Below are 22,525 nucleotides of genomic sequence, written 5' to 3' on the forward strand. Positions count from 1 at the left end.
CTACAAATGCAGCACTCGGGGATGCAAAGTGGGATCCGACCCCTCCTCCCTTCTTCCCGGCCTGCGCCGCCAGCCATCCTGCCCTTCCTCTCCCTCCTTCCTCCCTTCCTTCCTTCCTTCCTTCTGCCCCCTCCCCACGGTGAATCACGCGCCCTCCTCTGACACTTGGCAGCAAAACAGCGCCGAATTTATCCTTCACGTGACCCGGGGGGGGTTGGGTAGCTGGTTGGGGGAAGGGAGGCGGCGAGGAAAAGGAGGGAACGGAATTCGCCGTTACCCCAGCGACAGGCCCCGCCCCCCGGTTTGGGGAAGTGGGGTAGGAGGAGTACGTCAGCACGTCAGCCGGGGTTTTGCCGTTTGATTGACAGTTGCCATAGCGACCGGGTCGGTCAGTCGCCATTTTGTCGGTAGGGTTTTTTTTTAAACCCTTTAGCTTCCCGCCCGAATAATAATAAAAAAAGCTCCCTCGGAGTGAGGTGGGGGCGGTCGCTGTGACTGCGGCGGGGGAGCCCGGGAGGCCGCTGGGGTTGCCGTGGCGGAGCTGGCCCGGGCCGGCGCGGGGAGCGGACGCCGCGGGCGCTGCTGTTCCTGCTACGAGCGTTCCTGCCGCCGCCGCCGCCGCCGCCGCCGCCGCCGCGGGCGAGACCGGTGTGTGTGCTGTGCGTGTGCGTGTATGTGTGCGCTGTGTGTGCGCTGTGTGAGTGTGCCGAGCGAGAGGGCAGGGGCGAGTGTGCGCGCGCGCGCGGCTGGGAGTGTGTGAGCGCGTGTGGATGCGTGTGTGCGCGTGTGTGTGTGCCCGTGCGAGGAGGCTCTCTCGGGGGGCGGGCGGCTAGGACTTCCCTGGCGGAGCCGCCGCCGCCGCCGCCGCCGCCGCCGCCGCCGCCGCCGCCGCCGCCGCCGCCGCCCCGGCCCCGGCGCTTCTCATTGCGCAGGTTTGGAGCGCGCGCCATTTTGTGAGATTTACAAAATCCTGGTCGGAGAGGAGCCGGGAGCCGCCGAGGCCGCGGGGCCCTGGGCCGCGGCCGCCGCCACAGGCCGCCGCCGCCGCCGCCCTCGCCGCCGCGCCCGCCCGGCCCGGCCCGGCCCGGCCTCGCCCCGGAGCCCGGGGACTGCGGTACTCGCCGGGGAGGGGGCCGGCGCCTCGTCGGCCTCCGGCGCCTCGTCGGCCTCCGGCGCCGCGGACACCGGGAGCCCGAGACGCGGCGGCCGGCGGGCCGAGCCGGGGGCGCCGGATCCGGAGGCCCTCGGACGGGACTGGGACTGCGGGCACCCGGGCGCCCCAAGGCCGGAGTCTCGGTGAGTGTCCGCCGGCTGCCCCTGCTCTCCCCCGCGCGTAGGCCGGGCCGGCCGGGCCGCGGCGCCCCCCGGGGCAGAGGGAGCGGGCCTGGGGCGCCCTGCGTGTGCGTGTGCGCGCGTGTGTGTGTGTGTGTGCGTGTGTGTCGGGGAGGAACCTGCCATTTTAGAGAGAAGCGGCCCCGGCCCTGCCAGGGCAGCAGCCCCTCGTGGGGGAGCCGCGGGGAGCCCTCCGGGACCCCCGGCCCCGCGCCCTCCCCGCGCTCATTTTGTGGCTCCGGGCTGCCCACTCCCTTTTCTGTCCACCTTCGGGCTTGGAGAAAGTCCTGGGTCTGTGCGGAGGGAAAGGAAGTGTCTCTCCTCTTCTCTGCCCCTTCAGCCCCTCCTTTAATTCTTCAGCCGTGGAGGGAAGAGAAGAATTATTCAGCAGTTGACCCTTTTCCTCGTTAAAATGAATCTGCAAACACGGGTAGGAGGAGGATGCAGTGAGATGAGGAAAACAAGGAGTTGAGACGATTTGGGGTAGGTGGCCGATGAGGACATGATTTTTACAAATACTTAATCTTTCAATCTGGGCTTTTAAAGTCAGATAGTCTGTGATAGTCTGTATTCCCTGATGTTCCAGCAAACTTGGCCTTTTGAGGTGGCAGCTTAAAAATACCTGTGTAGCAACGAGAGAATTTGATGGCACAACATATTTCTTATAATTTACCCACTAAAGTTTTCAGACGTGACTTTCAAAATCAGACACAAATCCCAGAGCCTTCTTAGAATTAAACATTTTTACCCCCAAAGCCAGTGAATACTTCAATATACAGAAAAAAAAGGTCAGTGTGTCCACATTAACATTCCTTAGTTAAAAATATCAATAGGGTAGGTGTCCATCTCTTAGACATCTTCAGGTTACTCCTTATTCTTTACTTAGATCAGAAGAATTCTGTCATGCCAAAGTTGTTTGATTCTGGCATTACTCATCAGAAAATAGATACACCTTAAAAACTGACTTTACACTATAGCAACATTAAAGAACACTGCTAATTCTGCAAAACAATTCATTTGATACATAAGCAACTGATTATAAGCAATAATGACATTGTAGCTCTTCTATATTACTAAAGCTTCATGACTAAAGGGAAGTAGTGGTTGTAGCTTGTAATTGGTTCTAACATTTGTTGAATTGGAAAGTGAAGGCTGAGACGATTTGGTGCCATTTTGTCCAAATTTGTTTTTTTAAAAAAATTGTTAGAAGAATATTCTTGTATTTCAAAATTATGTACTTTATGACTGGAAATTCTTAATGGAAATTGCTTCTTTTGGGTGTGTAGTATATACAAATAACCTTTTAACAAGTATTCTAATTAGATATAGGCCTTATTTGCTATTGATAACTATTCCTATAGACCTGTGATTTCATCTTTTGGGAGTTCACTCCAATAATGCAGATCCCAATCCATTCCTGCCTATCCTGAGTATCCATGGTTTCCCAAAAGTTTGCCCCAGGAGGTCTACAAGGCAGTAATTGATGAATATAAAATGAAATTATCTGTGTACCATTTCATACTTTGTATGATTAAGATGTGGAAGATTAAATGTATTGGCATAAGGAATTTTTTTAATTAATATAAGGAAAAGTTTTTTCCTTTAAATAGTTCTACATTTCTTTTCTGTTCTTTTGTTTATCAGATGTAGACAATATTGATTCCAGGTAGACTATGAATTTCTGTGTAGCATAAGATTCATATGATAATTTTTTAAGTAAAGTGTATGGATTGTGTCAAATACAATAATTAAGGGAATCTTTAGCTCTAGTTAAAGTTTTAAAAGTATGCAATGATTGAGAACTGTTCAAATTAACCAATTTAAAAAAAAAGATTTTGGGTGTTAGAGTACTGGCATTTTTATAACTACTGTCTAGATTTATTCAGAACAAAAGTCATTTTTCCAGAAAGTTTTCAGTGACTTTCTAAAACTGCATTCTACATAAATGTCATGTGAAAATGGGTTATGGCAACTTCATATGTCCTTACATTGGTTTGTTAATTAAATAGCAAGATTAACTATTTTGACATAGCATACATGTTGCAACTTTTTACATCTTTAAAAACTTTAATATGTAATATACCCTTTAACTGTCATTTGTTTGACATGATTTGGGACATTCCCAAAGATTTTGACACATTCTTTAATTAACACTTTGTCGCATAGGATATTGAGTGTACCTTTACTGAACAGTCTGTTTTTCCAATCTGACCTTGATTGCATCCCATAGGTTTTTAATGGACTTTAAATCAGGCCAGTTGCCCAGCCATGACACTTATTTATTACTTGTTTCTATTGAAAAAAGTTCTTAATCTTTACTGACCATGTAACATGTATAAAGTTATGTATAAAGTTGTTTGGAAATATTCCAGCTATATTTGAGAATATTTGTAAACCCAGAACTATTCTGCTTCTCAATCTGTCACTATATTAGTGTTTTTAATTCTTCAATGGAGCCAAGATCTGGGCCCATTGGAAGTTTAAAAAAAAAAAGCCCCAAATGACTTTTTTGTGGGTAAATGTTTACCAGAATGTGATCAAGATCTTATAGCAGGCTCACTTGAATTTCTTTTTTTATTAAGAGTTGGTTTAGCTCTGAAAGATAAAAGTGAGTTTCATTAATAAGAAAATGATTTTCCAGTTATTAATATAAATTCAAGTTTTTGTATTGTTTTGCCTATGACAGCCTCCCCCCCTTCCATGATTAGTGTTTTTTTTTCTCTTTTAAACTGGTCTTATCACTGTTCTTCCAATGATCTAAGAAGCCTATTTTGTACTGTAGAGGCCTCAGCATCATTCTTTTTAGCTTCAGGGCCCTCTGAAAGTCTTTGTTTTCTGAGGATTAATTAGGTTATTTCTTAGCAAGAGTTTTTCAGGTCTTGGTTCTGTTTTCATTTTTTTGACTGTACTTTGTTTTGTGCTTCAGTGTGGCTATGCTGCTTGATTGTTAACTTGATCAGACTTAGCTCTCATCAACTGCTGCAATATCTATTAGCTTTTAACACCTACCTCTTTTGCATGTTTTCTTGGTATAATAATCTTGATGTCACAAGTAACACAATAAAAGGCCACTGAAACTCATGGTTATGATAGGTATGAAATTCAGCACTCAACTGACAATTAAATCTGGTGGGGGGGAAATAGCTCACTTTCATCTGTTTTCATCTGAGTAAGTTCACATATTTTCAATCAGTCTAAAAATACACTTGAATGACCTTTGCTCTCCCAAAATGAAACCATATCACAATTTTTAACAATTGTTATAATAATTAGTGGACAAGTAATTTGCACACAACTGTAGAAGTAAGCTTGTAATGTGCAGTTAGGAAGGCAGTCTTCTGTGATTGCAAGGATAAAGGGAATTTACTTTAAAAAGAGCAAATTTACAAGCTTAGTTGTCTCGGATGGAGTGTATAACTTTTGGAAGGCATTTAATATGTACCATTCCATGACTTAAAAAAGTTATGTCTATGAAAGTTTCATAGAGGACACAATTAAGGCACAATTTTTAAAATCAGCATTTACTTACTGAACACCTGCTGTGAAAGGCAGTGTGGGAATAAAATATACAGAATATAATTCCTGTTCTCAAGAAATTTCCAATTTAGTCACACAAACACATTTTATTGACTCTAATTGATAGTTTATTGCTGGTTATAGGGACTTAACATAACATTTTGCTATTTCTCCTGTATCTCCCAGATCCACTAAGACTTCATCTTAAAAACAATAAAGTGTTGGTCTTTGTTTTGTTAGAAAATTTAAAATCAAATAGCAATTTTCTAGGATGCAATTTTTGCATTCTGTAGTGTTCTTTTGTTGAGGTAAAATTTTAAAATTCTTTGGGTAGGAATGAGAAGAGTAAGAATTGCTTAATAATTTAATATAATCTTAAGAATGCCTTGAATATTTAATTAAGAGAGTGATATACATGACAATTTATTAGGCACATTACTGGGAAAGAAAATAACGTTTACCACTTGCTTAGTACTTGAAAGAAAACTCACATTCTCCTATTTTTGTTCCTTATTAATTTGGATATTATGTGAATATTTTAGACATTCATTGTATAGAAACTGAGTGTATTAAAATAGTCTCCAAATAAAATTGAAAGGAGAGAACTTAGAAATAATCATTGAGAAACCTAAAAAAAATTTCTTATTGAATTATGTTATCTCATTCAAATACTTTTCATTTCCCTGATGGAATGAAACTTTCCATATAAAACTGATTTCTAATTGTTTCCTAAAGGAACAAGCCCTCACCCAAATGTCTCTCTATTCCCATAATTTCCTGTCAGTGATCTCAAGCATGAACTTGGAATCCTGCTGATTAAACCCTAATGAGTAGGAAGGCCACTCTTTTTTTTTTTTTAATGATTTCTATCTCCAGATTAACATATGCGAATCAGTATCTCCCTCTTCCCTCTTAAACTAAGAGTTACAAGTTTACTACTTGAAACAAATAGGCTATCACTTAAACATTGTCATTGAAAAGTTATATATTAACATACATTAAAATTATATAAATTTAGGAACCTGTTGTCAGTGAATTGTTTGATTTTTATTAAAAAGTTTAAGAATGTCATCTAGTTAGGGTGAAATAATAGAAAGATCATTAGTTTTGTAGCTCTTTGGGCAAGTTACAACTTTCTCTTTCCCTGAGTTTACTTGTCTGCAATCTGTGGTTTTTTGTGACCCTTCCATTCAAAGTACTTGCCTTATACATAACCATAGGTAATTGTCATACTTTTAAATTGTTAAATTATTGTAGTTTAGATCTAATACTAAATTGTGGATTGAAACAAAAGTTTGAGTTTGGATATAATTTAGCTCTGTAAACATTAAATTGATTTATTGTATTCTAAACATTTTCCTTATTTCCTTTTAGAGTTTTCAAGACAATGGGGTTAAGTGGCTTGCCCAAGGCCACATGGCTAGGTAATTAAGTGTTTGAGACCGTATTTGAACCCAGGTAGTCCTGACTCCAAGGCCGGTGCTTTATCCACTGTGCCACCTAGCTGCCCCCCCCCCCCCATTTCCTTTTAAAAAAGAAAGATTTTTCTTCTAATATTGCCTTGTAGCAACACTATTACAGTTGGGTGGAGAAAAGAAACAAAAGTTATTTAAGTTGGGTAGTTGAAATTACTAAGCACATTTATCAATTTTATCTAATGATACATACAATTTTCATATACTTGGTTTGAAAAGCTATTTTTAAGATAAACATTTCTTTCCTTAACCTTTCTTTCTAACTAGTTTTTGAAGGGATTATCTAAAGTCATTCATTGGAAAATAAATAACTGAATACTGGGAATGACCCAAATGATCTATTATCATTTTTGCCAATTTCTGTTAACTTTACTGCCATTAAGTAAACTGTAAGTGACCTGTAATTCTGATATAAGAAATAATTGCCAATTTAGAATTTCATAAGTTTTCCCCCCCTCTTGTTGTAGATGAAGTAGAATGCAGCTTTCTAAGTTTGACCTGCTGTTCACATTCATTGAAATATGGGAAACAAAATTTTGCTCTGTGGGACAAAGCAAACACCTATAATCTAATGCATCCCCAACTGTAGTTTAGACTCTAGTTTAGTTTGATTTGTCATCTTATATCATGTTTGTTTTTAGAATTAGAATTAACTAAGAAAAAGAGACTATTTCCTCAAGGAGCTTACCATCTAAAGAGAAGACAATACATTGGAGGAAACTGAAAATGGGGGAGGGAGAATGAGAATGCTTGACATCAAAGCATGATGTTTTGTGAATTCAAAACCAAGCAGAGCAGCTGAGAGAAAAATGGAGTTACCTGAAAAATTCTTAAAAGTTCTGTGCCCTCCAGTCATAAGGGAGAGGCATCTCAGTTGAGAAGGTTGAATATCAAAAATTAAGTCTATCAGCCTGTGGTGAGCCTTGGGGTCAAACTTAGTAGAACTGATGTTGGAAAATGGAGAGTTACCTGCAAAAGAGAAAGGAAAACATTGTTCCTTTGGTGATAGTGAAATGGATTAAAAAGATGAAATTTGTACCTGCTGGGGAAATTGATGAGCCAATTTTTTTTGTCCACATAGTGAAGTTGCTGAATAGTTACAGAGAAGAGTTGGGTCTTATCAGCATTTTGACTTTCTAAATTCAAGACTGAGATTGGTGTTGGCTTATTGATATGTAACTTTTGGTTAAAAATATGACTGTGTTTACTATCTTAATTAAACTGGTCTGCTTGATGTCCTGCAGTAATAGCTGAAAATGGGTATTTCACTAGGGAGTTGCCAACCCTAGACTTCATGATAATAGAGCTTGTAGTCCAAAAAAAAACCCACTTTTTACCTGAAACCTTCCCCATTTTCTCTTAAGTTTATCATTCTATTTATCCTATTTATAGCTCATTTGTATTTATTTGTTTTGCTTTTTTGTCTTTCCCTTTAGAATGTGAACTCTTCCAGAGCAGGGGCAGGGACTATTGGCTTTTCTTTGTCTCATTGCTTATCACACAGTGCCTGACCTGGAGTAGGTGCTTATTTATAAGTGCTTATTGACTGATTTTAACTACAAACTCCAGTGCTCTCTCCATTGTACCATCCTATCTCAACTGAAGTTAAAATAATTGTAATTATAATCTTGACTTTGAATTAATGGTACAAATATTACATTGTTCATGTATGTATAAAAATATTTAAACCAAGAAATTGATTTGTCATGTTTTTAAGAGACTGGCTTTGACAAACTTTAAAATGTTTTGAAAGAATATTTTGGATATAAAATGTCTGTTAGTCATTACTTTTGCAAGTAGTTATCTAATAGTTATGGTATATTGAGAACCACATATAACTTTATATACAGTCCTGGATTTGGTTTAGCTGGCAGTACCTTTGTATGTATACAGAATATTAACCAAATTTAACAGTAAGGATTAAGTTAATAGACCAATATTAGGTAGAATGTGTTTGCATTTGAAAGGAGACATTTAATGGATTGCCAAAGTTATTATCAGTTTTCTTTTGTGCTGTGAAAGACTGGGATGGCATGTCTAATTGAAATCCACAGTTAATCTCCTCATTTCTGAGGAATTATATTCAAAACCTCTTATCAGTGTACTTGTCTTTCAGAATTTATGGATTTAAGTTTTACCTCCTTGTTCTAGGGATGTGTAAAAAGAAATGAAATGACCAAAAGACACAGCAGGAGAAAGTAGGAACAAGGTCTTGCTTGGGTAATCTCTTGTGAACAATTGAGATTTGACTAGAGATTCTGTAACTCTATAATTTGTCTTATCTTGAAATAATCCTGATTCTGATTGTCATATTTTCTATTAATTAACCATTTAGATACAGAAGAATTGGTAGAGTTTTTATTCTTATTTTTGGAGATTGCATTCAAGTTTAGAACTTCCTTATATTGGTGTGTAGGTAACCCTGGCCTTTTGGAAGACTATCAGTGTTGTTAAACCCTGGTAAAGTTCATCCTAAGTGTGGATCTGTTTTTTGACAGACTCTTTTTTCAGGATCCATCTGGCTAAGTTTGCAGAAAAACTTTATCATCAGATTTTATTGTCAGTATCTGGTATCATTGTACAGGGGATGAAACAGAGTAAGGAGTAAACAAATAGAGCATAGAAAGTGTTCTGGTTATGAATCCTTCAGTGACAGTAGCCCTGGAAGACTTTATTAACATTTAAAGAGGTTGCTACTTATGTCAACTGAGAAGGAAGAGGTATACCCACAACATGAAAATTTCCTTAAACCACTGACATACAAGATTTAATTAATAAATCTATTTTTTATTTTAGATTTGTACCCATTTCGTGAAAAGTCTCAGTGTTACGCTTTCCCCAGGATTAAACTACTATTATTCTTGAAATTACTAAGTAAATCTGGTAGATTGATGATCTTACTGATGTGAGTACATTCCTCCCTTGATAATAACCTGCCATGCTTTTTCATTCTGTGTAATTCTTGTCCATGTTGTTATATAACTTTATATACTGTATCTGTCAGAGGTTTTTCTTAGAATCATTCTTTTAACATTCAGTGGGGTAACAGCAATTTTTAGCTGTCCTGTCCTCACTTTTGTTACATGACAAATGTACCTCCTTTTTTTTTTTATTTTTTCCCCTAGATAATGTCCATTTTGCTGCATAATATAGTAAATTATGATGTGCTATAGCCTAGTTAGGGGATTTGGGGAAACCTGTCTTTGTGGAAACCTGTGGTTTTTTTTTTAATTTTCCAAGATTCAGAGTCATGCAGTATATCTGGAAGAATATTGATGGAAAGTAATATCTATTTTCAGAAACTTTCTATGGAGTAAAAGGAAGTTTGTATAAAAAATTATTTGTAGTTCTTAGAACTTCTATTTTTAGGAAGTAAAATGTGTTATTGGGCAAAAGAGACTAATCAGATTTTGATAGGTATAGATTGTGATATAGGAAAAGAACATTAGATTTGAGAACAGGAGATCTGGCTCTCCATTCTATCTGCTATTCATTGACTGATACTGGGCCAATCACTTAGTTTGTCTGAGTCTTATCTCTAAATTGCATTATTTATAAAATGAAGATAGTAAATTCCTATACTAACTATTTCACAGGATTATGTTAGGAAAATCTTTGTGAAGTGCTACTTAGCTGTGTTTTTAGCTATTTTTCCTTTTCATTTTTGGGGTGCAATTTTTGTTTTGAGCCTTATGTTCTTAACCAGATTTTATATGAAGAACCATATTGAGTAGAAACATTTAGAAAAACTGATGCACTGCTCTTTAATACAGGACTCTGAAAGCCTTAAATATTGGACTTGAATTTAATTACTACATATTATAGTTTTATACATGGAGATATATGATGATTTCATGGGTATTCATGCAATCATTTTTTCTGCTCTTCTATTTAGTAATCGTGCATAAGTCAGAGCCTTCTTATCCATCTTATACATCTTTAAATAAAACTTTTATAGATAACCTACTCCATTTGTTAGAGAACTTTCTCTGGTTCTTTAAATATGTTGAATATATATACCAGCACTATCACTTGGGCTGCTACACCTCTCAAGCTTAACACATTATTAGTCCTTTTCTGGGCATTCATGCACTTAGTGATTTTTTTTAGTGTATTTGTCTTATGTGAGTTATCATTGGTAATGTACTTCAGCTAAAGTTCTACACTGATGTCTTATCTTGATATAGCTATGAAGCTGGATTCCCAAAGTAGAGGGCAAACTCTGAAAGACTTTTCTAAGCTGAATTTTTACACAAGTGGAAGGAATGCCAATATCATACTGGTGTAAGTATTGTAGATGTGTAGGGTATATATAAGTTGAGGACCAGCTCAGCTCAGTGAGGAGAGGATTGTTATTTTATCATTGATTGTTATTTGGCCACAGTGACCATTGGTGGTAGGGATTGTATTAATTAATTGTGTGCTTCTGAACTATAATATGTAAGTTTAATGTAGATTACTAAATATAATAATGTGTAAATGTGTTCTCAAATCGATTGGAAAGAAAATGTTGTAATCTAAAATTTTTGAGAGGAGAGAATGCATATATTTTTTCTTTTTTTCTTCTTTTCAGTTTTGTGTCAAATAACTTCTGGTTGGTGTTTATCTGTCATGTATGTGCATTCTAAAAAGATCCATGATTTTATCACACAGATTATTAACCCTTCCACATACAGAACAGATTCTCAATGACTCATTTATTCATTTTATTTGTTTATTCATTATTTACATGTCTATTTATTTTTGTATGTGCCTCTGTTTTACTTTGCTCAGTTTGGTAGTTAAGGGAATAGGACTAGAAATTGATTTTCCATTTAAATTTCAACTTGGACAGATAGTACGTTATGGTCTAAGATTTTGATTGCCTTTGAATTTCTGTTGTGCTCTGAGCTGCTTAGGTTCCAGGACTTTGGGTCTGTGTAAGGCTTACCCGGGAGGCTATCAACCTGGGGATTGGTTGTCTGGAGGGCATCAGAGTGCTTTATGTTTGAAGATATACCTCAAGGTAATTCCTTTAAATGTGCTGTTGCTTCTTGCAGGCTGCTTTTTGTTAGTTAAGTCTTCTCTATATAGATACCAGTGTAGTTTTCTTCTCTCCCTTGGCTATCCAGTTTCTTGACTCTTCTCTTTTCCCTTAAATGGAGAGACACTTTCAGTTTTGTTAATAAGCCTTTGGTCTTTGTCTTGTTACTTTTGAATCGAGTAAGGCCAAACTCTTAGACAGCTCTGGAGACTCCATAGAAACTAGAGGATGACCAGGTCCCCCAGTGGATTTCAGTCTAGCCATTTTCTGTGGGGGGGGTCACACAGTAAATACATATCAGTCAACAACTACTTATTAAGATACCTTTTGTGGCGTGGCTAGGTGGCGCAGTGGATAAAGCACCGACCCTGGAGTCAGAAGTATCTGGGTTCAAATCCGGTCTCAGACACTTAATAATTACCTAGCTGTGTGGCCTTGGGCAAGCCACTTAACCCCGTCCGCTTTGCAAAAAAAAAAGATAATTTTTGTGTGCTAGGTACCTAGGGATATAACTACAAAGAAGGAAACAATCAGGGTATTTAAATTATTAATTTGAGAGATGAGTTAATATATATATATACACACACACACACACAGATAAATAAAGGGTGGCTGGAGGGGGCACTGATAGGCAAAGATGTTGTGTGATCTGTTTCTTAAAAGATGAGGGATTCTCTGAGGAGGTAAAAGAGTAAATGAGAGTGAAGTTGTGTTTAATATAGAGGTTGTGATCATAGGATAGTATTAGAAGAATGGTAGTAATCTTGACAGAATGATATGAAATTTTAGAAGAATATATTTAGGAGGAAAGTCTTTTGAAATAGCTATCTCATAGACAATTGATAAATTAAAAGTGAGGAGAGAGACAGGGTCTGGGTATATAGATCTCAGTCATCTGGATAGAGATACTAATGGAATCCATGGAAGTTGATGAGGTCATGGGTAGAGTATATTAAAAAAAGAGAACACGGCCCAGTATATAATCTTAGGGAACACTCACTTTTAAAAGATGTCATCTATATGATATATCAGCAAAGGAAACAAAGTAAAGACTTTTCCCATACTGTATCTTTGGCAATCCCATCCAGTCCTATTATATTAACTGTCTCCTATGCAGATGATACTCAGATCTCTTTATTTTCAACCTTAACCTCTTCCAGGTTTCATACTCTCATGTCTAATCTCCTTCTAGGATATTTCTGATTATATGCAACACTTTAAATTCGATATACCATCTTTTTTTTCCCTTTAAACTTATCCTTCCTTATGACTTTACTGTTTTTGATTTGGGGTTGATTTCCTAGTTAGCCCTGAGTCACCTCCTGTCTTGTGCACTTTTCAGCTGTGAAGAGCTTTAAATAGCAAATAGAGGTCTTTGTGTTTGATTCTAGAAAGAGAGAGATCTCTTGAAGATTTTTTTGATCAGAATAGTGAACTTCCAATCCTAAAAGTTGTCTTTGTTGGGTTTTTTAGGCTTCTCATGTACAAAGTTCAGAGTTCTATCCACTGCTTCATAATGCTTTTCTTTATCACTTTCCAGTCTCGTCTTAAGTTATATGTAACCTCCATAGACTGAAGGAATATTGCATCCTATGCCAGCACAAGTATGCTTAGTTTCAAGTTTACTCCTTCCTTCTCATTTCTTAATAGTTTGGTGCTATTTGAAATAGATGAGACAAGAGACTGTGATATTAAAATAGGTGAGATGTATTTAACAAAACTGCTTGATCTGGGAGAATGACTTTTAGAAATGTTAGTAGAAAGGGAATAGGGAGAAAAGCAGTATCTGGCTTTTTAAACTCCTACTATTTTTGTTTTGTAGAATATTGACTCTTGCAAAGTATAGATTTGGAAGTGTAGTACTATAACTAGAGAATGTGTTGAACTTCTGACTGTAGCTTAGAAGGAAGATACTATTTGCCTAAGGCCAACAGACAAAGTGAAAAATGGAAAGTTTTTCTTTTTTGCTTTCCCAAGTCTTTCAGCCCTTCTCCTTCACTTTAGATATCCCATTTTTACACTCAAGCCATCAAGTTCCTTTACAATGAGACTTGAGTTTGTGGGAAAGGGTTATAAGATTCTTCTTGCTTTCGGATATTTTAAGTTTCTGCTATTAGACTTCACTAAGGCAGGCCCCAGTACTAAAGAAAATATTCCCTTTGTACAGCTCCATTCTATTTACTTACCTTATCACCTTTTGAGCCGACCCACTATATACAATTCCCAAGAAATTTGGTTATGTAAGGAAGGTTTCAAACTGAGTAAACTAGGGACTTTGACACTCCTTGGTTTTCTTATATAATTCAGTATAATTCAGTAGTATATTAATTTCAAGCTTCATTGGTATTTGTTTTAATAATAATAAGCAAATACATCATTTTATTTCCACATGTATGGTTTTTTTTGTTTTTTTTTTATTTTTTTTAGTTTTTGTAAGACAATGGGGTTAAGTGGCTTGCCCAAGCCAGCTAGGTAATTATTAAGTGTCTGAGGCCGGATTTGAACTCAGGTATTCCTGACTACAGGGCCAGTGCTCTATCCACTGTGCCACCTAGCCACCCCAACACATGTTTTTTTTTTTAAGAAAGATTTTATTTATTTTGAGTTTTACAAATTTCCCCCCATTCTTGCTTCCCTCCCCCCACCCCCAACAGAAGGCATTCTGTTAGTCTTTACATTGGTTCCATTCCACATGTGTTTTTTAAAGGAAAAAAAAATGATAAAAATTTTATTTTCTGTTATTTTCCTATTTGAGTATTTAATCTATTTTTAGTAGACTGTAAACTTCCAGAAGGTAGAGGAGTACTTTTTTTTGTACTTCTTAAGTTAAAAGCCATTTTTTTAGATGTTTTTAGTAGGAAAAAGATAAATTAAAAATCTAATTCATATACTATCTCACTTTAATTCTTAGCAGACAATAAAGCTCATATACTATTGAGGGGAATAAGTGGCACAGTGGATAGAGCACCACCCCTGGAGTCAGGAGTACCTGAGTTCAAATCCGGCCTCAGACACTTAATAATTACCTAGCTGTGTAGCCTTGGGCAAGCCACTTAACCCCATTGCCTTGCAAAAAATAAAAAAAAAACTATTGAGGAACATTGATAGTGAGTAGAAGGGAATTGGCATTAGAAATGAGTAGAAATAAACCAGTTTATTTGGAGAGACATGAAGGGATCGGGTAAGGAGTCGGGAGGAACAGAAATAACTAATGTAGATTTGGTTCACTTTTGTCAAAAGACCAGCTTAGTCTGATTTGGTGTGGTCCTTGTCTAGAATGCAAGGGAATAGTTAAATGGAAGGGTGAAGGTTGAAGAGTTTGATGGTTAAAATGATGAATGCAGTTGATAAGAAACTAGCAGCAACTAACTCTTTTAAGGTGATGTGTTCCAGCTAGTATTTGACAGAGTCCTAGAGGGATGTATTTTCTAAGTAGCAGTTAACTAAGTGTTTCTAAGCTTCCAACTATGCCTGTGTGAATCTGGGGGACCAAAACCTCTACCCTTGTGAAGTGCTTGGTTTTTGCCATGGTTACAGAAACTCACGTTAATCATTAAAAACATTTCATTGGAAGAGAAAAGGATTGGAACCAAGATGTCAGAGTAGAAGAAAGTACTGACCTTCCATCTACCACTCCTCCAGATGTGTAAAATATATAATTCTGACAGAGAAATTCAAAAAATGTCACAGTGAATCCTTTGTTCATCCCCAGGTAGGCAGATGGAGACAGGCCAAGAGGTCTGCAGATATTGGGAACATAGTTGGGGCAGGAGTCCGTGCTCCATGGACTCCACCAGAACCCAAGGGAAAGATTGAACCACCAGCATAAAGAGGTCCCAGATTCATACTGGAATACTTTAAGCACCACACTAGGGCACTATGACAGGGACAGGTGCCAAATGGTAGTTTTTTTGTCCATGTTGTCCAGTCTGATAAAGGAGGCCATGGGTAGCATGCTAAGAAAGGAGTAAGTGCAGAAGCTACTAAGTAGACTCATATCCTAGGTATGAAGTAGATTCCCACTCCCAGATTTAACCCAACCTGTAAGGGAAAATTCAAGGTAGCTAACTCAGACCAAAGGGGAGTCTACTTGAACTAATAGAGTGTTTCAGGTAACTGATGGGCATAGATAGAACTTTGCAGTAGTTGGAGCTTTGCATCTACTGAAATCTAGGTGAGGAACTTGGAGAACTCAAACCAGAGGGGCAGTCAGATGTTTTGCATCAGATCTCTTTGGGAATACTGAAAATTTGCAAATCCCTAGACTGTTCCTAAGGTACTGGAATAGCAACACTCCATTTCCCAAAAATCCGATTCAGAAATGTGGCAGAGCCAGGCTTACTCTAAATCCAAAATTAGGAAACTGTTTGAAAAGAATGAGAAAACCAAAAAAAGAAAACTACCATAATGAACTGTTTTGGTGAAGTTCTTATTGGGGGATACTTAAGACACAAAAGCAGAAGAGAGAATGATTTGGAAACATTGATGGGCAAATATCTCAGAATAAAAGACAGCTTGAGCACAAACTGAACTAGAATTCCTGGATTGGATGAAGCAAGAGTTAAAAAATTTTTTTTATAATGTTTTTACAAATGCAATGAAAATGTTAGATGAAAAAAGTTGGGAAGGAAATGAGAGTCTTGGAAGAAAATTATAAAGGGAAATGCAATTTGGCATAAGAGTAACAAAATCTTGTCCAAGCAACAAACTCCCTGAAAATTCAAGTAGATCAAATGAGAACTCATGACTTCATATGAGACACCAAGAAATATATATAATATAAATAAATTATATGTATTTTATATATATACTTATAAATAAAAAAACTGAAAAAATAGAAGAAAATGTAAAATATTTTTTAGCAAAAGCAATTGGTCTGGAAATGAGTTCAAAGCAAAAAAATTTAAGGATCATTGGATTATGGTTTTCACATGAACAAAATAAAGAACCTAGACATCCTGTTTCAAGAAATCTTAAGAGAAAACTAGCCAGATCTTTTAGAATCAGAAGGCAAAGTCACCTCCTGTAAGAAATCCCCAAATGAAAACTCCCAGGGACATCAGCCAAAATGAAGAGCTTCTAGCTCAAAGAAAATATACTGCGTGCAGCCAGACAAAAAGAATTCAGATCTAAGCTTACAACCAAGAATAACCCACCCAGCAAAACTGAATATAATGCTGAAGAAAGAGGGCTTCTAAGATTCCTACTGAAAAGAGTGTAACTTTGGAGAAAATCTGATATTCAAGCACAGAGTGAAGAGAAGCAGAAATTGTTTATATTCAAATGTAGGGAGGTAATTCATGTGTCCCTTCTGTGCTTTATCATCATCAAGCTTCATAGAGAAGGGGTCCAATTTGACAAGACCTTGCCATGGTTCTGTTATGTCTTGATGGTTTTAGGGAAAAAAAAATGGAAGAAGGGGGAAAAAGGGAATATATTGGAAGGGAGGAGAGGAAATTATCTAACATAAGAAGCTGCACACATAGAAATGTATGCAAACATGTTTGTTGTAAGGGGTAAAGGAAGAGACACTGGAACTTCACTTTCATCTGAACTGATGAAAAGAAAAAAGAATACCTCTATGCACACATACATACACACACACACACACACACAGAGACTTGGGTTTAAATATTCATTTCACTCAATTGAAAAATAGAAGTAAAAGGATAAAAGAAAATGAAGGGGAATGAGAAGAAGGTATACTGAGGAAGGGATTAGTACTGAGCAAGACAGACTTTAAGGGTGTATAAAAATACAACTCTTTTTGAGGTGGCAAAGAATGGGAATCTGAAGAAGTGTCCATAATTTGGGGTAGTTATGGTATGTAAATATGATGGAATATTATTATGCTGTACTTTTATAATGGTTAATCAGGATTCCAAAGAACTAATGATGAAACATAGTCTTCATCTCTTGTTAGGGAGTCAGGGGACTCACAATACAGATTGAGACTTTTTTAAGACATGGCCAATGTGGAAATTGGTTTTGATTCACTGTATATGTTTATAATGGGAGAAAATAAAACAAACCTTTATGTTTAGCATTCATCCCCCAAATATATTTCTGTGTTTTTTTTCACAAGAGTTAACTTTTATATATATAGATCATTCACCATAGACTGTAGATTTTAGGGAATTAAGGTTGTCTTGGCTCGTTTGGGAAGCTGGAATATGCAAAGCAAGTTGTGTCATAATTCTTTGTAGCATTCAAAAAGTAATGAAATTGCTGAAATTCATAAAATATAAATAGAAAAAAAATCCTGAGAAATTACATAGTCTTTTCTAGAAGATCTTTGGATATTCAACAACATAAAATAATTTGAAAACATCTGGAATGGAATTGTGTTTAGATAGGTATGGTATCATAGTTCCCACAAAATGTTTTCAGGGAATAAGCCTCAAAAGTTACCAAATCTTTTTTTAAAAAAATAATTTTTCTTTTTAAAAAATCAACACTCATTTTTTCTCAACTTCAAAACCTTTGTAACAAAAACTCATTGTTAAGCAAAACAAATTATTAGCTGTATCCAAATAATGTGTCTCATTATGCTTTAACTAGGTCTCAATTAATGTAAATACCAAATCTTGCAAGTGATCACATGTTCTAATTCATACTATTCAGAGTTATAATTATGCAAAATATGGTCATTGTTTCTAGCTCAATGCAAAAATGCATTGCATATTCAAATAGTGTGACTACTCATAGAATTCATTATGCACATTAATTGGGACTTAACTATATTTAGTTCAAAGTGTCTCTATCAATAGAGAAATGTGGTATTCATCTTTAGCCCTATGGAATCATGAGTATTTTGTTGATTAGAAGTGTTAAGTCTTTCAAAGTTGTTTGCTTTTATGGTAGTGTTACTAAGTTCTGGATCTACTCATTTCACTTTATTAGTTTATATAGTTCTTCTTAGGTTTTCTCTGAAATCAGTAAATCATTTTTGATGTTGCCTTTGCTTTGAGGATCAGTTTGTTTTTGATAACTTTGTTTTTTACTTCTTTCAAGTTAAAAGAGTAGTAGATTTTTTAAAAAAGAGACTTCTCAGGTACTCCTGACTCCAGGGCTGGTGCTCTATCCACTGCGCCACCTAGCTGCCCCAAAACTTAATTTTTTTTTTTTTTTAGGTTTTTGCAAGGCAAATGGGGTTAAGTGTCTTGCCCAAGGCCACACAGCTAGGTAATTAGTAAGTGTCTAAGACCGGATTTGAACCCTGGTACTAATGACTCCAAGGCCCATGCTTTATCCACTATGCCACCTATCCGCCCCAAAAAACTTAATTTTTCAATGAACAAAAATCTATTTTTTCATCCCTTCCTTCCTTCTTCCTCCCCCCCTTCTCCCACTGGAGGAAAAAGACCAAAAAACAAAGACCATTATAACAATTCTCACATTGGCCCTGACCAAAAAATATGGCTCAGGCTGTATTCTGATTTCATTGGGTATGTACCCGTACCATACCTTGATTTTCCTTATTCATTGTAACTTTCATCTGTAACATGAATATCACACTTGAGGAAATTATTGACTAATGTTGATCAGAAATGAAGGATTTAAAGCAAGAAAAGAAAAGAGCCTTATAACTTTGTATCAGCAAGTATCTACCAAGCTAGGTATTATTCTGGGTATTATGATAGGAGTACAATGAAGAAATAATGCTTACTTGCAAGGAGCTTGTGGTCTTACTGGAGAGGTAATTGTTATTGTCATGCTCAACTCTTTGAGTCCCCATGGATCATAGCAAAACAGACCCTTTACTATCTCTTGAAGTGTGTTCAGATTCATGATTGTTATTTCTATGATATTATATACATCTTCTCTGCTGCCCTCTTTTCCTTTTGCCTTCAATCTTTGCCAACATCAGGCTCTTTTCCAGTCTTATCTTCTCATTGTGTGACGGAACCTTTAGCTTCAATCTTTGACTTTCCAGTGAATAGCCTGAATTAATTTCTTTAAGTATTAACTGATTTGACTTGCTTTCTTGTCTGAAGGACTTTCAAATGTCTTCTCCAGCATCACAATTCCAAAATGTTGAGTCTTTTGTGTTCAGCTTTTTTTAAAGTCCCACTTTTCACAGCCATACATAGCTTTTACTATGCAGAACTTTGTCAAAAAGATGATGTCTCTGCTTTTTTTTAGAATGCTGTCTATATTTGCCTTATCTTTTCCTTCTAAGGAGTATCCGTCTTTTAGTATCATGGTTGCATTACCATTTGCAGTGATCTTTGAGCTCAAGAATATAAAATTTGATACTCCTTCCCTTTCTTCTCCCTCTGTCAGGAATTGATGGAAATTGTTGCCAAGTTTTTTTGATATTAAACTTTAAGCCACCTTTTTTTACGCTACTTTATCAATCTCATCAGTGGCAATATGCATGCAGTCTTGTCATACTCCTTAATCAGTTGTTCTGTGCTTGGTTCCAAGTGTCTTGGCTTACATACAAGTTCCTCACATGACAAATAAGTTGATCTGGTACTCCCAGTTCTTTGTGGACTTGCCACATTTTGTTGTGATCCACAGTTAAAAGCTTTTTGTGCTGCTAATGAAGCAGAAGTACACGTTTTTCTGGAACTTTCTCCATATTCCTTGAAGGTTGACCATTTGGTTTCCAGTTCCTCTGCCTCTTCAAAAATCAGCCTGCTCTTCTGTTAATTCTCGGTCCACATATTATTTAAGTCTACCTTGAAGAACCTTAAACATAATCTTGTTGATATGTGAAATGAATGGAGTGATTCTGTTAATTTGAACATTTTTTGGCATTGCCTCCTTTCTGAGTGGAGCATAAGCTGATCTTTTTTCAATCAAGTGACACTATTGAGTTTTCCAAATTTGTTGGAATATTGAGTACAGTACTTTAACAGAATGATGTTTTAGATTTTGAATAACTCAGCTGGAATTTTTGTTGTCATCTCCTGTACAATATTAGGAACCTCTATATTTCTTCAGGCATTCTATCTACTACATCTAATTCCTTTAATCTATTTATCACTTTCACTTCAGAGTCATAAAGTATTTTATTTAGATCATATATATCTATATCTATATATATATATCTATGTATGTATGTATGTATATAAGGTCTGATGTCTCCTCCTATTTAATTTAAACCTGAATTTTGTAATAGGAAATTTATTATCTTAAGCCACAGTCAACTTCAGGTCTTGTTTTAACTGACTGTAGAGCTTCTCTATCATTCCAGTTTTCTGTGCAATATTGATCTTTATAGCATCAGACATAAGTTTTGTTACCAGACAGTCGCAGCTGAGATTTCTTTTTGTATCCACTTAGCCAGTTCATTATTACTGGAGCTACTTATAGTTATCTCCCTATCTTCCTCAGCAGTAGATTGGTAACCTTCCAACCTGAGGGACTCATCTTCTGATATCATTTCTTTTATCATTTTAGTACTCTCTTTGGGGTTTTCTTGGCAAATGTACTGGAATGGTTTGCCATTTCCTTCTTTGCTGGATTACATTTTGTCAGTACTCTGTACTATAACCTTTCTTGGGTCACAGAGACTTAGAGATGGAGTGTCTATCATGTACAAGAAATACAAGACCATTTAACTGGATTATAGAGTAGGAAGGGAAATTATATCCATGGAAATTATATCCATCTGGAAAGATAGACTACAACCAAGTTGTGTAGAGCATTAAACAATAAAGAGAAGAATATATTTTATCTTTGGAAAATGAAAACTACTGGAGTTGATGAAATAAAAGTTGATCAAATTTGAAAAATCACATGGTCAGTTCTATGCATAAAGACAATTATTTGGACAGTAGTGTGCAGGATGACCTGGACTGTTTTTAGGCAGAAAGACCAATGAGGAAGCTAATGTAATAAGATAGACAAGAGGTACTGAGAAATGGTAATGGTAGAGGTATTGTTTAGCAGTGTGAGTGATGAGAAGGGTTTGAATTTGTGAAGGGGTGAAAATGGAGGATTTGGCAAATGACTGATTACATGGAATGAGGGAGGGTATGGGATCTAGGGAAATGATGAAATTAGGAAACTGGGGAAACTGGAAGCATGGCAGCAGTATCTTGGACAGATATAGGAAGGAGTTCAATTTTAGATATTTCTTGGATGTCTAGTTTGAATTGTCCAATAGACAATTTGTGATTGGGTGACTGAAACTTGGGGAGAGATTGGGAGGTAGGTATATAAATCTAGGAATCATCTACAAAGAAATGACAGTTATATTTATGGAAGTAAATGAGGTTACCAAGAGAATGTAGAGGGAGAATATGGCTCAAGACAAATAGCCAGAGGTAGAGGTATAATAAATAAGAATGGTAAAGGTGGCTGAAAAAGAATTCATTAGATAGGCAGTAGGTGAACTAGAATAATAGTGCCATGAAAGCCTATAGCAGATATGGTTGTAAAGTATGTGAACTAAGTTGATTTACCTTTATGTTGATTAGCACTACAGAACACTTAAACAGACTTAGTCTTCTCAATGCATATAAATCAAACTTTGGCTATAAATTTAGCAGTACAAACATCAACATCTCTAGGTACAAATTTCCAACCTGATTGCTAAAGGTCCCTTAAACCTATCTCATAATTGTGCTCGTGATAAAGTTCCTTCTCTGTCCAATTGAAGGCCATGTGTCTTTCTCCTCAGGTGGTGTTCTGCCAAATCTCCATAAATCACGACTGCTCTCCAGCAAACATAGCATGCTCAGGTTTTGAGTTCAGGAAATGCAACAATCTGACCTAATTTTGACTTAAGGAGCTGACTGGTTGCTTTAGACTCTTTTGGATTTTTGATTAACGACTTTTACCGGTTAAATCCACGTTCTGATTTGTGATTTATTACCTAATTTGCTTTATGTGATTTTGGATTGATCTTACCTAAAGTGTTTGTAATGATTTTTCAATGTTGTTTTCCCTCATTCAGTAGGTTCACATATATTTTATCAGTTGTTTTAGGAATATAAACATTGGCCAATTGTTTGATAATATTGTCTGTTATTTACTAAATTATACCACATTGGTGCTTATCATAATGAAAAAAACCTGTAAGAAAAATAATTAAAACCCAACTCAAAGAAGTGGTGATATAGAACAAAATGAATTGGTTATGTTAACAAACTTATTCCCCCTATGATGGTTAACAGGATAAAATGCATTGTCAATTGGGAGAAGACTGAGGAAGAGTATTGGT

General features: G+C 37.0%; 1 protein-coding gene across 15 annotated transcripts in view; it reads left to right on the top strand.

The window, feature by feature from the left end:
- The first annotated feature begins 333 nt into the window (after positions 1-333).
- DYRK1A (dual specificity tyrosine phosphorylation regulated kinase 1A) overlaps positions 334-22,525 on the top strand; it is a 207,023-nt gene continuing 184,831 nt past the window's right edge. For 4 of the 15 annotated variants that reach the window (XM_074213981.1, XM_074213985.1, XM_074213986.1 and 1 more), the window contains exon 1: positions 1,523-1,815. The gene's annotated coding sequence lies outside the window, so the exon portion shown is untranslated. Of the gene's footprint in view, positions 408-1,120; positions 1,297-1,522; positions 1,816-9,119; positions 10,608-22,525 lie in introns of those variants that run through there. The other 11 variants (XM_074213979.1, XM_074213984.1, XM_074213983.1 and 8 more) reach the window with 9 other exon arrangements.

This window comes from Macrotis lagotis, chromosome 1 (assembly GCF_037893015.1).
Source record: "Macrotis lagotis isolate mMagLag1 chromosome 1, bilby.v1.9.chrom.fasta, whole genome shotgun sequence".
NCBI lineage: Eukaryota > Metazoa > Chordata > Mammalia > Peramelemorphia > Peramelidae > Macrotis > Macrotis lagotis.